This window comes from Heloderma suspectum, chromosome 1 (assembly GCF_057233095.1).
Source record: "Heloderma suspectum isolate Gila_16-S chromosome 1, 16-S_ref, whole genome shotgun sequence".
NCBI classification, from domain to species: domain Eukaryota; kingdom Metazoa; phylum Chordata; class Lepidosauria; order Squamata; family Helodermatidae; genus Heloderma; species Heloderma suspectum.
In genome coordinates, this window is record NC_139458.1 from 388,423,601 (window position 1) to 388,435,743 (window position 12,143).

The window sequence follows — 12,143 nt, forward strand, 5'->3', positions numbered from 1 at the left end:
GTGTGCCTGTCATTACTAATCTTCTTACTGAAGAACCCCTATTAAACTCCTGAGGAACCTCAGGATTCTCCAGAACACAGTTTGAAAAGCACAACTAAGATACTGAGGAGAATTCTTCAGCTTTAAATAAGAAATCACCCCAAAAATCTTCATGATGTTGCATATTATTTGGAGAAATTCTGTTCCTAAGGGTCCAGGTTGCGAAGTTATAGGAGAATCAGGATGCCCAGTCATAAAGATGCTTTTGACAGAATACTGATCATTCAGATTTCTTGCTGTTGACATCAGTAGGTTTGGCTTTTTTCCTGGAGAGTGGTGATTTTGGGCAAAAAAAGAGGCCTGTAAATAAGATCAAACAGCTTAATGATGTGGATAAAATTAGATACCTTTGAGTCTTTTTATGAATGCCACCTGTGCCTGCGCTTAGCAGATGAAAAGGTACCTGATATCATGCTGTTTATATGTGCTACTAATGGGAAGCATACAAATCTGGAACAGATTTCTGTTCAGAGATAGAAAAAGGCATACACACAGCTGGTCAAAACAGCTCTCAATAACTTACTGTAATGATTCATAGGCTGTAGCCATATCTGCACTATAACCCCACTATTACAATTCCATATCCAGCCTGCACAATCACAAATGTGTTTATGTGGCTGAGATTACTTTCTTGCTCTGACTCTCCCGAAGATTCACCTGGCGGGGTTTCTTGTGGTGTGTTTTTTACCATAATAAATCTTTATCCAATTTTCATCTCCAACATGTTTATGAAGTAGGTTTGGCTCAGATGTTGGGGCTTGCCCAAAGTTATGTAGTAAGTAGCTTTGGGAATCATCATGGTCACTTGGATAGAGAAGATAGAGCTAGAAACACTAGGTACAAAGCCCATCTCAAAGCCCAAAGTCTGTGTTGGGCACCACATGACTTCACAGCCTCAGTTTCCCTATCTATAATATGGGAATAACAGTGATAGGACAGAGGCTAAATAAGGTACGCTAAGGAAGCAGTCCTATACGTTTAGACAGAAACAAGTCCAACAACTCCCAGCATGACCCAGCCAGCTGGGGCATGCTGGCTGGGCATGCTGCTGGGGCATGCTGGGAGTTGTAGGGCTTGTTTCTGTCTAAACATGTATAGAATTGTGCCATAAATGATTTTACATATTAAAAGAGTTATAGAAATGATAGATAGTAGTAGCAGCTGAGTAGGGATTTAATTTACATTCTATGTCCACACCCAGTGATTTAGTACTCTACTGCACTGACTACCTACAAACCTCTGCACTGGCTGTGGCAGATGGGTGACTTTGCCATGTGGCACAGTGCAGGACTGGTGTATTCGTGCAGTTAATCTGTCTCCTCATGATAACCTGCAGCTTTAACTTTGGAGGATTGGGCAGACTGTGTTTATTTAGTACTAGCCAAGTACCTATCAATCTGAAGAGCTTCATCAGGGAGACTAAGCTGCCAGGGACAGGGTATTCTCTGCTCCTTCCCTCCCACACACACTGTTGAAACTTGGCTGTACCTCAGTGAACCTGTCTTTCTTGCTTCCCTTACAGCACCAGCAAGAGCACCACTGAGAAGAACACTGGGACAGGAGGAAGCCATTCCCTTTGGCCTTTGTAGCTTCCCTGTCAGCTGTACTTCTGCCACCACTGAGGGAAAGGCTGAATATATTTGCAGTGGGGAGCAATCCTCAGGAGGATTGGTCAACTGTGCCTTATCCTCTGCCCAAAGACCATTCAAAATCTATCCCTTCATTTCTGAAATGAAACTAATAGGCGTCAAGGCTGCTTGGAAATTTCTGACCAACTGGGAACTGGTTGCTGTTATTAGTGCTTGGAATGGCGAAGAGGTACTGCAATTTAGAGCTGTTCAGCCCAGGCTTCTCCCTTGAGACCCTCTGTGGATTTTCAGGGCCAGTTCCAGGCTTGAGGGAGCCCTCAGAATGGCAGCTTCTGATTGGCCCATGCTGGTGGCCTCAGACAGTTTCCTCTTCCATTAGTACCCAGCAGGCTGCCATGTTATATTTCCCACCATGCCTCTGAGCAACACTATGTTGGGCACTCCCAGGCACTGTAGGAAATTAAAAATGGTAGCTCAGCCCAGAGCGGGTGTCAGTACCACTGGGGTGCTGAGTGCTGATGCTGATCCCAGATTTCTTCTAGGAGCATCAGTGCCAGTTTGTTGTCCTTATCCCTGGATAAAATGATGTTGAGGGTGCAGAGAGTCCTAGCATGAACCATTCTAGCATTATTCCCAGATGTGTAATTAAGATAATTCTTCAGAGATTAGAAGGCAAACACTGAAACACTACAAAACCCTGCAAATCCCGTTTAACCAGAGAACAAAGCAGAAGAGGGAAAAAATGGACATGTGTACTGAAGGCAAAGATAGAGAAGGAAGATAAAGGTTTTCCCCCACCCTTCTTTCTGTCATACCTAGAACTTGGGGTCACCCAATTAAGTTGATTGGCAGTAGTTTCAGAAGAGACAGAAGTACTTCTTCACACAGCACATAATTATCTAGTGGAATTCACTACCATAGGATGTGATGCCTTTATATTTGTCTTCATATCTTAAATGGGTTCAGTGATCCACACTCTATCAAATCATGCCTTTACTAAATTACCTATTCATTTTACCTTTTAATTGGATTTCATTAATTACAGTAATTTTTATTGCTTTGCAGAATGAACAGGAAAGAATACTCTGTGATTAACTGCATATCAAAACTAGACTGGAGAAATCTTAATGTATTTCCTTCATTTATCAACAAGCTGATTATTATGCTAGTTATGTGTATATTGCCAAACAATAGAAAGAATTATTACCTTTCCAGAACATTGCAATATATTTTTCCTTTATAAGAGGGGTTTGGGAAATGACGCCCTGCCTGTGTCGTATTTTAATGGCATATAATATACAGTACCTTGGTGGGGTTAGGAGAGATTTATTGATCAGTACAGTTTCTATCCCCTTCATGGATCACTGCCTTGTTGTGGCAAAGGGGCTTGCATAACTCAGTGAAGCCATAAGCTATGCCGTGCAGGACCACCCAAGACGGACAGGTCATGGCAGAGAGTTCTGACAAAATGTGGTCCACTGGAGAAGGAAATGGCAACCCACTCCAGTATTCTTGCCAAGAAAACCTAGGGATGGCGGAGAATTTCTCCACGAATCTCGGGTAGGCCGAATGCCAACGCATTCGGCCCCCCGAAATTGGCAGTGAAATTCTCCGCCCCCCGCCCCCCCCGGGATGGGACTTACCTCCCTCGATTGTCCCTCTTGGCGGCGGGTCCCGGCAGTGGTTCGGTGGTGGTTCGGCGGAGGCGGGGGCCAGTCTTCCGACCGGCTGCTGCTGCCACCATTACAAAGTGAATTTAAAAAAAAAACAAACACACCCGTGATAGGCTATGTAAATCGTTACGTAGCCTATCACGGCTAGATTTCCAAAGTCAGCCGTGATAGGCTACGTAAATTGTTACGTAGCCTATCACGGGTGACTTTGGGAAGAAAAAAAAAAGCGCATATGCAAATGGCGGCGCCCATGGGCACCGCCATTTGCGTTCCTTATTTGGGCCCGGGTAGTCTACGTAAAGATTTATGTAGACTACGGCAAAAATAAGGGCAACGCAAATAGCTTTACGTAGACTACCCGGGCCCAAATCTTTACGTAGACTACCCGGGCCCAAATCTTTACATAGACTACCCGGGCCCAAATAAGGAACGCAAATGGCGGCGCCCATGGGCGCCGCCATTTGCATACGCGCTTTTTTTTTTTTTCAAACTCACCCGTGATAAGCTACGTAACGATTTATGTTAGATTTGGAAATCTAGCCATGATAGGCTACGAAAATCGTTACGTAGCCTATCACAGGTGTGTGTTTGTTTGTTTTTTAAATTCACTTTTTTATTTTGTGGCCGGGGAGACGGGGCGCTTCTCCCCGGCCTGAATTTCGGCCGGGCAAGGCGGGGTGCCTCCCCTCCTGGCCTGAACTTCGGGGGGAGAACCGAAGCGCCACCCCCCCACCGCGAAGCAAGCTGCGGGACCAGGTAAGTGACTTTCGTACATCCCTAAGAAAACCCCATGGAACGTATCACAAGGCTAAAAGATATGACACTGGAAGATGAGCCCCTCAGGTCGGAAGGTGTCCAATATACTACTGGGGAAGAGCAGAGGGTATTTCCAAGTAGCACCAGAAAGAGTGAAGTGGCTGGGCCAAAGCCGAAAGGACACTCAGCTGTGGATGTGTCTGGTGGTGAAAAGAAAATCCGATGCTGTAAAGAACAATATTGTTTAGGAACCTGGAATGTCAGATCAATGAATCAAGGTAAGCTGGAGGTGGTCAAACATGAGATAGCAAGACTGAACATCGACATCTTGGGAATCAGCGAACTAAAATGGACAGGCACGGGCGAATTTAATTCAGGTGACCATCATATCTACTACTGTGGGCAAGAATCCCTTCGAAGAAATGGAGTAGCACTCATAGTCAACAAAAGGGTGGGAAAAGCAGTACTGGGGTACAATCTCAAAAACGATAGAATGATCTCAGGACGAATCCAAGGCAAACCATTCAACATCACAGTAATTCAAGTCTATGCCCCAACCACTGAGGCCGAAGAAGCTGAGGTTGATCGGTTCTATGAAGACCTACAACACCTTCTAGAACTAACACCAAAAAAAGATGTCCTCTTCATCATAGGGGATTGGAATGCTAAAGTAGGAAGTCAAGAAATCACCAGGATAACAGGCAGGCATGGCCTTGGTGTACAAAATGAAGCAGGCCAAAAGCTAATAGAGTTTAGCCAAGAGAACACGCTGATCATAGCAAACACTCTTTTCCAACAGCACAAGAGGTGACTCTACACATGGACATCACCAGATGGTCAATATCGAAATCAGATTGATTATGTCCTTTGCAGCCAAAGATGGAGAAGCTCTATACAGTCAGGAAAAACAAGACCTGGAGCTGACTGTGGCTCAGATCATGAGCTTCTTATCGCAAAATTTCAGCTTAAATTGAAGAACGTAGGGAAAACCACTAAACCGTTCAGGTATGACCTAAATCATATCCCTGATGAATACACAGTGGAGGTGAGAAGTAGATTTAAGGGATTAGACTTGATAGACAGAGTGCCTGAGGAACTATGGACGGAGGTCCGTAACATTGTTCAGGAGGCAGCAACTCAATCCATCCCAAATAAAAAGAAATGCAAGAAAGCCAAGTGGCTGTCTGATGAGGCTTTACAAGTAGTTGACGAAAGAAGGGAAGCGAAAAGCAAGGGAGAAAGGGGAAGATATATCCAACTGAGGGGCCACAGTGACTTAGTGGTTAAAGATGCTGAACTGCAGACTGGAAGGTTGGCAGGTCAGCAGTTCGAGACCCGAGTGCTGCTTTATGGAGTGAGCTCCTGTCTTCAGTCCCAGCTTCTGCCAACCTAGCAGTTCGAGAGCAAGAAATTGCAAGTAAATAGGTACCGCCTCGGTGGGAAAGGTAACAGCGTTCCGTGCACCTCGGTGTTCAGTCATGCCGGCCACATGACCACGGAAGCGTCTTCGGACAGCGCTGGCTCTTTGGCTTAGAAACGGGGATGAGCACCGCACCCTAGAGTCGGACACGACTGGTTGGGGACACCTTTACCTTTACCTTTTTATATCCAACTGAATGCAGAGTTCCAGAGAATAGTAAGGAGAGACAAGAAGGCCTTCTTAAATGAACAATGCAAAGAAATCGAGGAAAACAACAGAATGGGAAAGACTAGAGATCTCTTCAAGAAAATCAGAGATCTCAAGGGAACGTTTTGTGCAAAGACAGGCATGATAAAGGACAAAGAAGGCAGGGACCTAACAGAAGCAGATGAGATTAAGAAGAGGTGGAAAGAATACACAGAAGAACTATACAGGAAAGGTCCCTGATAGCCATGATAGTGCGGTCACTGAACTTGAGCCGGACATCCTCGAGAGTGAAGTCAAGTGGGCCTTAGGAAGCATTAGTAACAACAAAGGTAGCGGAGATGACAGTATTCCTGCTGAGCTATTTAAGATCCTAAAAGATGATGCTGTTAAAGTGCTGCATTCAATATGCCAACAAATTTGGAACACTCAACAATGGCTGCAAGACTGGAAAAGGTCAGTTTACATTCCAATTCCAAAGAAGGGCAACGCCAAAGAGTGTTCAAACTACCGCACAATTGCGCTCATGCGAACCGAGAACTACCGGAAGTACAAGCTGGGTTTTGAAGAGGCAGAGGAACTAGAGATCAAATCGCCAACATTCGCTGGATCATGGAGAAAGTAAGAGAATTCCAGAAAAATGTCTATTTCTGCTTCATTGACTATGCTAAAGCCTTTGATTGTGTGGATCACAACAAACTGTGGCAAATTCTTAAAGTGATGGGAATACCAGACCACCTTACCTGTCTCCTGAGAAACCTGTACGAGGGTCAAGAAGCAACAGTAAGAACCAGACATGGAACAACCGATTGGTTCAAAATTGGGAAAGGAGTACGACAAGGCTGCATATTCTCGCCCTGCTTATTTAACTTATATGCAGAGTACATCATGAGAAACGCCGGGTTGGATGAATCACAGTTTGGAATTAAGATTGCTGGGAGAATTATCCAGAACCTCTGATATGCAGACGATACCACCCTAATGGCAGAAAGCGAAGAGGATCTAAAGAGCCTCTTGTTGAGGGTGAAAGAGGAGAGTGCAAAAGCTGGTTTGAAACTCAACATTAAAAAAACTAAGATCATGGCATCTAGTCCCATCACTTCCTGGCATATAGAAGGGGAAGAAATGGAAGCTGTGACAGATTTTATTTTCTTGGGCTCCAAGATCACCGCAGATGGTGACTGTAGCCATGAAATTAAAAGACGCTTGCTCCTTGGGAGGAAAGCTATGGCAAACCTAGACAGCATAGTAAGAAGCAGAGACATCACCTTGCCGACAAAGGTCCATCTAATCAAAGCTATGGTTTTCCCAGTAGTAATGCATGGCTGTGAGAACTGGACTATAAGGAAGGCTGAGCGCCGAAGAATTGATGCTTTCGAACTGTGGTGCTGGAGAAGACTTTTACGAGTCCCCTGGACTGCAAGGAGGTCAAATCAGTCCATCCTAAAGGAAATCAACCCTGAGTGCTCATTGGAAGGACAGATCCTGAAGCTGAAGCTCAAATATTTTGGCCACCTAATGCGAAGAGAAAACTCCCTGGAAAAGACCCTGATGCTGGGAAAGACTGAAGGCAAAAGGAGAAGGGGACAGCAGAGGATGAGATGGCTAGATAGCATCACTGATGCAATGAATATGAACTTGAGCACGCTCCGGGAGAGAGCGCAGGACAGGAAGGCCTGGCGTGCTATGGTCCATGGGGTCACGAAGAGTCGGACATGACTGGACGACTGAACAACAACAACAGTTTCTATAAACAACTTCCCCCCAAATCAAACATTTGCAGAAAATTTCACTCCGTTATATAATAGGCAGTGGTGTCGTGGTAAATTTTGACGCTCAGGCACTCATCGTGACAGTCCCCGTAGCTATACCCAGAAGGAGAGTCCAGAATTTCAGGCAGCTCTGTTGATTCACATCAACAAGCCAGTTCTAGGAGTTTTTATCTGCTAGAAGTAGTTTTTTGTAAAGCTAATGGGTCTTAACTGGCCATTCAAGACCAAGCCATCCCAAAATACTGTAACTGCAGAAAGGAACAATACCTTGTTGCTGGGAAAATTCATTTCCCTCCAGATACTGTGAGCATTGCAGCTAAGCCCAGAGGGAACAGGGAGGTCTGAGGGGGCTGGCAGATGACATCAGCATCCCTGCTAATAAAAAATGTCTCAGTGTTGCATCCCCGTGAGCCCTAGCTCCACTACACCACTGAGTCTTTTAATAGGGTTTTCCCAACCAAATATGTAAGAGTTAAATTAGAACCCTTTAGACATTATGGTTATGTTCAGATCTGCCAAAAGGCAAAAATTATGACAATTATAGATCTGGCTGCACACTTCCATAGGCAGAGATTTTTAAAATACTGGAATCATTTTAAAACGAATGAATGTCCAAAACTAATGAATTGTCCAAAACAGAAAATGCCTTCCATATGAAAAGAACCTGAAATAATGATGAGTCTGTAGAACAGGGATGGGCAGAAAGTAGATCAGGATGTACTGCTAGATCTCTGGGTGATGAGAAGTAAAATGGCAAAGACTCACAATTGTTAAAAGAATAGTGGCAACACTATCCTGCCCCCCCCCCCCGAATGAAGAAAGCTGTTGCAGGGGGCAGGGTGTAACCAAGAGTGTTTTTTTCTGTGGAGGTACTGTGAGCTGCATTCAGTTCTGATACTCAAAACAAATTTCTGAGCTCCGGATTTTCTGTCTTTTGCACCTGGTTCTGGTTGGTGGATCTCAGGGTTCTAGTAAAAAAACCCAAATCTCACAAGCCTGAAGTTAGCCCACCGCTGCTGTAGACTATGGATCTAAGGGTGTATGACAGAAGTAGTACTAATTATCATTGCTATAATTATTGTCTCCGCCATACACCCTTAGTTCTATAAAGTAATTATTGTAATTATTGCACTTCAGATGTATTACACTGTACAGGTTAGTCAGGCTTCCTTTCAGGTTTATAAGCGGAAATCATGAATGGATAGAAAAGAAAAGGGAAGTGTTTTTCCTGTTTTACATAAAAGGAAAATGAAAGGATGTCCAATTAAATTAAACACAAAGAAAATGTGAAATAACAAAGTATTGTTATTAATTCACACAGAACACCTCTGTTCATGGCAATTAATTAACAAATGATATGTTAATGGTCAAAATGTAGTTAAATTCCAAAAAGAAAAGAAAAGAAAAAATAGTGAGACAAAGTACTATTAGGGTGCAATCCTATGTAGATAGGCAGCTGCCTCCGAACTCGGAGGCAACTGCCTATCTGAAGCAGGGCAGGAGAACGAAGCAGGGCTTTTCCTGCCCTGCATTTTCAGCTGGACAGCGGATTGTGGCTGTCTAGCCGCGGGAGGACGGAGTGGGGAAGGAGGCTGCTGTATAACAGGGTGTGTCATACAGATATTTCTGCCCTCCCTGCCCCGGAACGCTCTTTTTGGCTGCTCCGTGCTCCTCTTGTAAGCGTGGAAGATAGGGCATACTTGACATTGGGTATGCCTCTATTCAGTGTGGCAGATGGTCTACTAAAACCAAAATATACTTTAATCGACACACCAGAGGGAGTTCTATAAAGTCAACCTGAATATTGGAAGGGACGTAAGCTTGGCCTACACCTTCCTTGGGGCTGTTTTCTCAATACCTTCTTATTAATCTTTTTACAAATTAGACATCTTTCACACATTTGTTTGGCCACTGTGTACATTCCTACAGACCCATATTTTCTAAGCACTAGATCACACATTGCTTGAACCCCCCAATGACTTCTCTGATGTAAAATAGCCATAATTTCCCTCATAATTGGTTTGTTGACCATCTCTTTGCCATCTGGAAGTATCCACTTCCCTTCTTCTACCTCCACTGCTCCTAATTCTTGTAGTTTTAACATTTCCTTCGCTGTCTATACCAGTTTCTCAGGTATTTGTGGCAACCTGTGGGTTATGGTGCACATCCTCACAATTTCTTCTCCTACTGCAGCTTCTCGTTCTGCCCTATCCACCCGTGCATTTCCCCATGCTTCAAATGATGTACCTTTCTGGTGTCTGCTAACGTGGACTACAGCTATTTCTCTAGGTAAGAGTAAGCTTTTGAACACCTGTTGTACAAGTTCGCTATGTGCTAATTCCTTCCCTCTACTATTTATTAAACCTCTTTAATGCCATATTTTCCCAAATGTGTGAACCACCCCCATACGCATTGTTCTGTCCTGTTTCTTTAGCAGCTGGAGGGCCTGGTTTAAAGCATATAGTTCACATGTCTGGGCTGACCAATTATTAGGTAGCCTTCCTGACTCTACTCTCTCTGTGGTGATGCCATCCTTTTGAATCAGTAGATCCCATCTTTTTCTCCACAACCTGGTCTATTGTGTTGACCATCATCTTGACGGTTTGTTTTTGCTTCTCCTCTTTCTTAACATAAACCTTCTGTGCCTCTCTCAACAATTCTTCTATGGTTTTATCACTCCAGTTTTCTAACTTTTCTAGCTTCTTTTTAATATCTGGCCATGATTTTGTTACAAAATTAACCTTCAATAGTGACTGACTTACTGGATCTTTAATATTCATGCCAGAATACTTTCTCATCTGATCCTTTAGTCATTGGAGGAAATCAGATGGTGGTTCCTCCTTGCCTTGCTGAATTTCAAAGGCTTTGGTCAAGTTCTGGGACCTGGGTACTGCGAGTTTGATTCCCTTGATTATCGACACCCTAAGGCCTTGCATATTAATCTGGTGTTGGTCTTCTTGGTGGTTTCAGCCCGGATCTCGGTTAGGATATTTTTGATCAGCCGGGACCACTCCCTGCCCATGGGGATGTTCTTTTTCTCATTCAGCCACTGCTGTCCTCCTAACCATGGCCCTGTCTTCTCCCGAGAACAGGATGGCTAGAATAGACATTAATTCTCCCCATGTATATATATTAGGTCCCAGAAATTGATCAAATTGCTCCCCCAATCCTACGGGGTCTTCCATTAAAGGCTTCATCTCCTTCTTAAAGTTTCGTATTTCTGAACTATTGAGTGGGGCATTTACAAATCCCACTTGTCCCTGTCTTACTGGGACTTCCCGTAAGGGGTACATCTTTGCTCCCTCAAGTGTCACATTTGGTGAGGGATATTCTTGGTTTACCTCAGAATCACTTTCAGTTCCTTTTGGTGTACTACTGACCTTTCTTCGGGCCCCCTGAGGGATAGGGAAATTCACTACATCTCTCTTTAATTGGGCTAATTCTCTTCCCAATCCCCCATACATTTCACTGGGCCTTGATGATGTCGTTGTCTGAGTCCCCTGTCCTCTTTCCCTGTCTTCTTCTTCCTCCACCAAAGGAGGAATATTTGGCTCTTGTGCCATAGGAACATAAGGGGGTGGGAGGTGGGACAGGGGATCCCATGACTCTGGGTTATTCTCAGGGGGATTTTCTTCCTTCCTACTTTTCCCTGTCTTCTGGGGACACAGTGTCACTACTTCATTCCCCATCCAACATCTAGCATAATCGGACTCCTCTTGTGAAATTGGTCTTTTAGAATTCACATAGAGATTTAAAGTCTGACACAACCATACTTCCTCCGCTCCAAATTTGGGCCAGAAAATAGCAGGTGGTTTGATACTTCCCCGAGTCCAAACAAAACAACAAAATTTAATCATCTTTTTCTTGTCCTTTGTTCTGGTACATGGAATGTCCTTCCAAAATTTTAACATCCGCCCTAAGGGACTATTTGGCGGAATGTTGTCCTTTTCCCTAGGCACTTTTTCTTCCTGGGTCTTTCCTGACCCACCCTTGGAACCATTGTTCCCCATCGAGACCTCTCAATCTTCCCCTTTATCATTTCGGCTGGCTCTGGCCGTACTCCTCGCGGATGTAATGGAACTGCAGATTAGGACTCCACACTCACTTTGTGTCCCTTGACACATCTCACACACTCCACAATCAGTCTCGATACCCAACCACCAAGGCAGTACAGTCCAGTTTTCCTACCTTGGTCCGTGCACAGAGTTGCCTGGTTGCCGCCGTTAGTCAGTGCCTACAATCACCCTGTCTGCTTCACCATGTCATGCTTCAGGATCCTTCTGACTGCACGTCAGGGAAGCCCCTGAAGACGAGCCCTAGAGCCGTTAAATTCAACGGGACGCGTCTCCCCTGTGTTCGGCATCAGTGGCCACGAAGCAATGAGCCTGGATCCCGGACGAGCCCCCAAATTTGTTAGAAACTCATTTGTCCAACCATGACCTGTAAAAAAACTTCGTGACACACGTTCAAGCAGTACTCTATGTTTATTAAGCACATTTGCAATGGTGGGTGTCCTAGTTGAGTAGGCACACCTGACAATCAAAGCATACAGTTTTTATTCTCTTTCCCCGGCTGCTGAGTCCCTCCCTTGTTTCCCCATTGGCTAGGTACTCCAAGGTTCACAACTTTCCGATCCGCCTATTCACATTACCTCTTTGATATGTTCCCCCTCCCTTTACATACATCACAT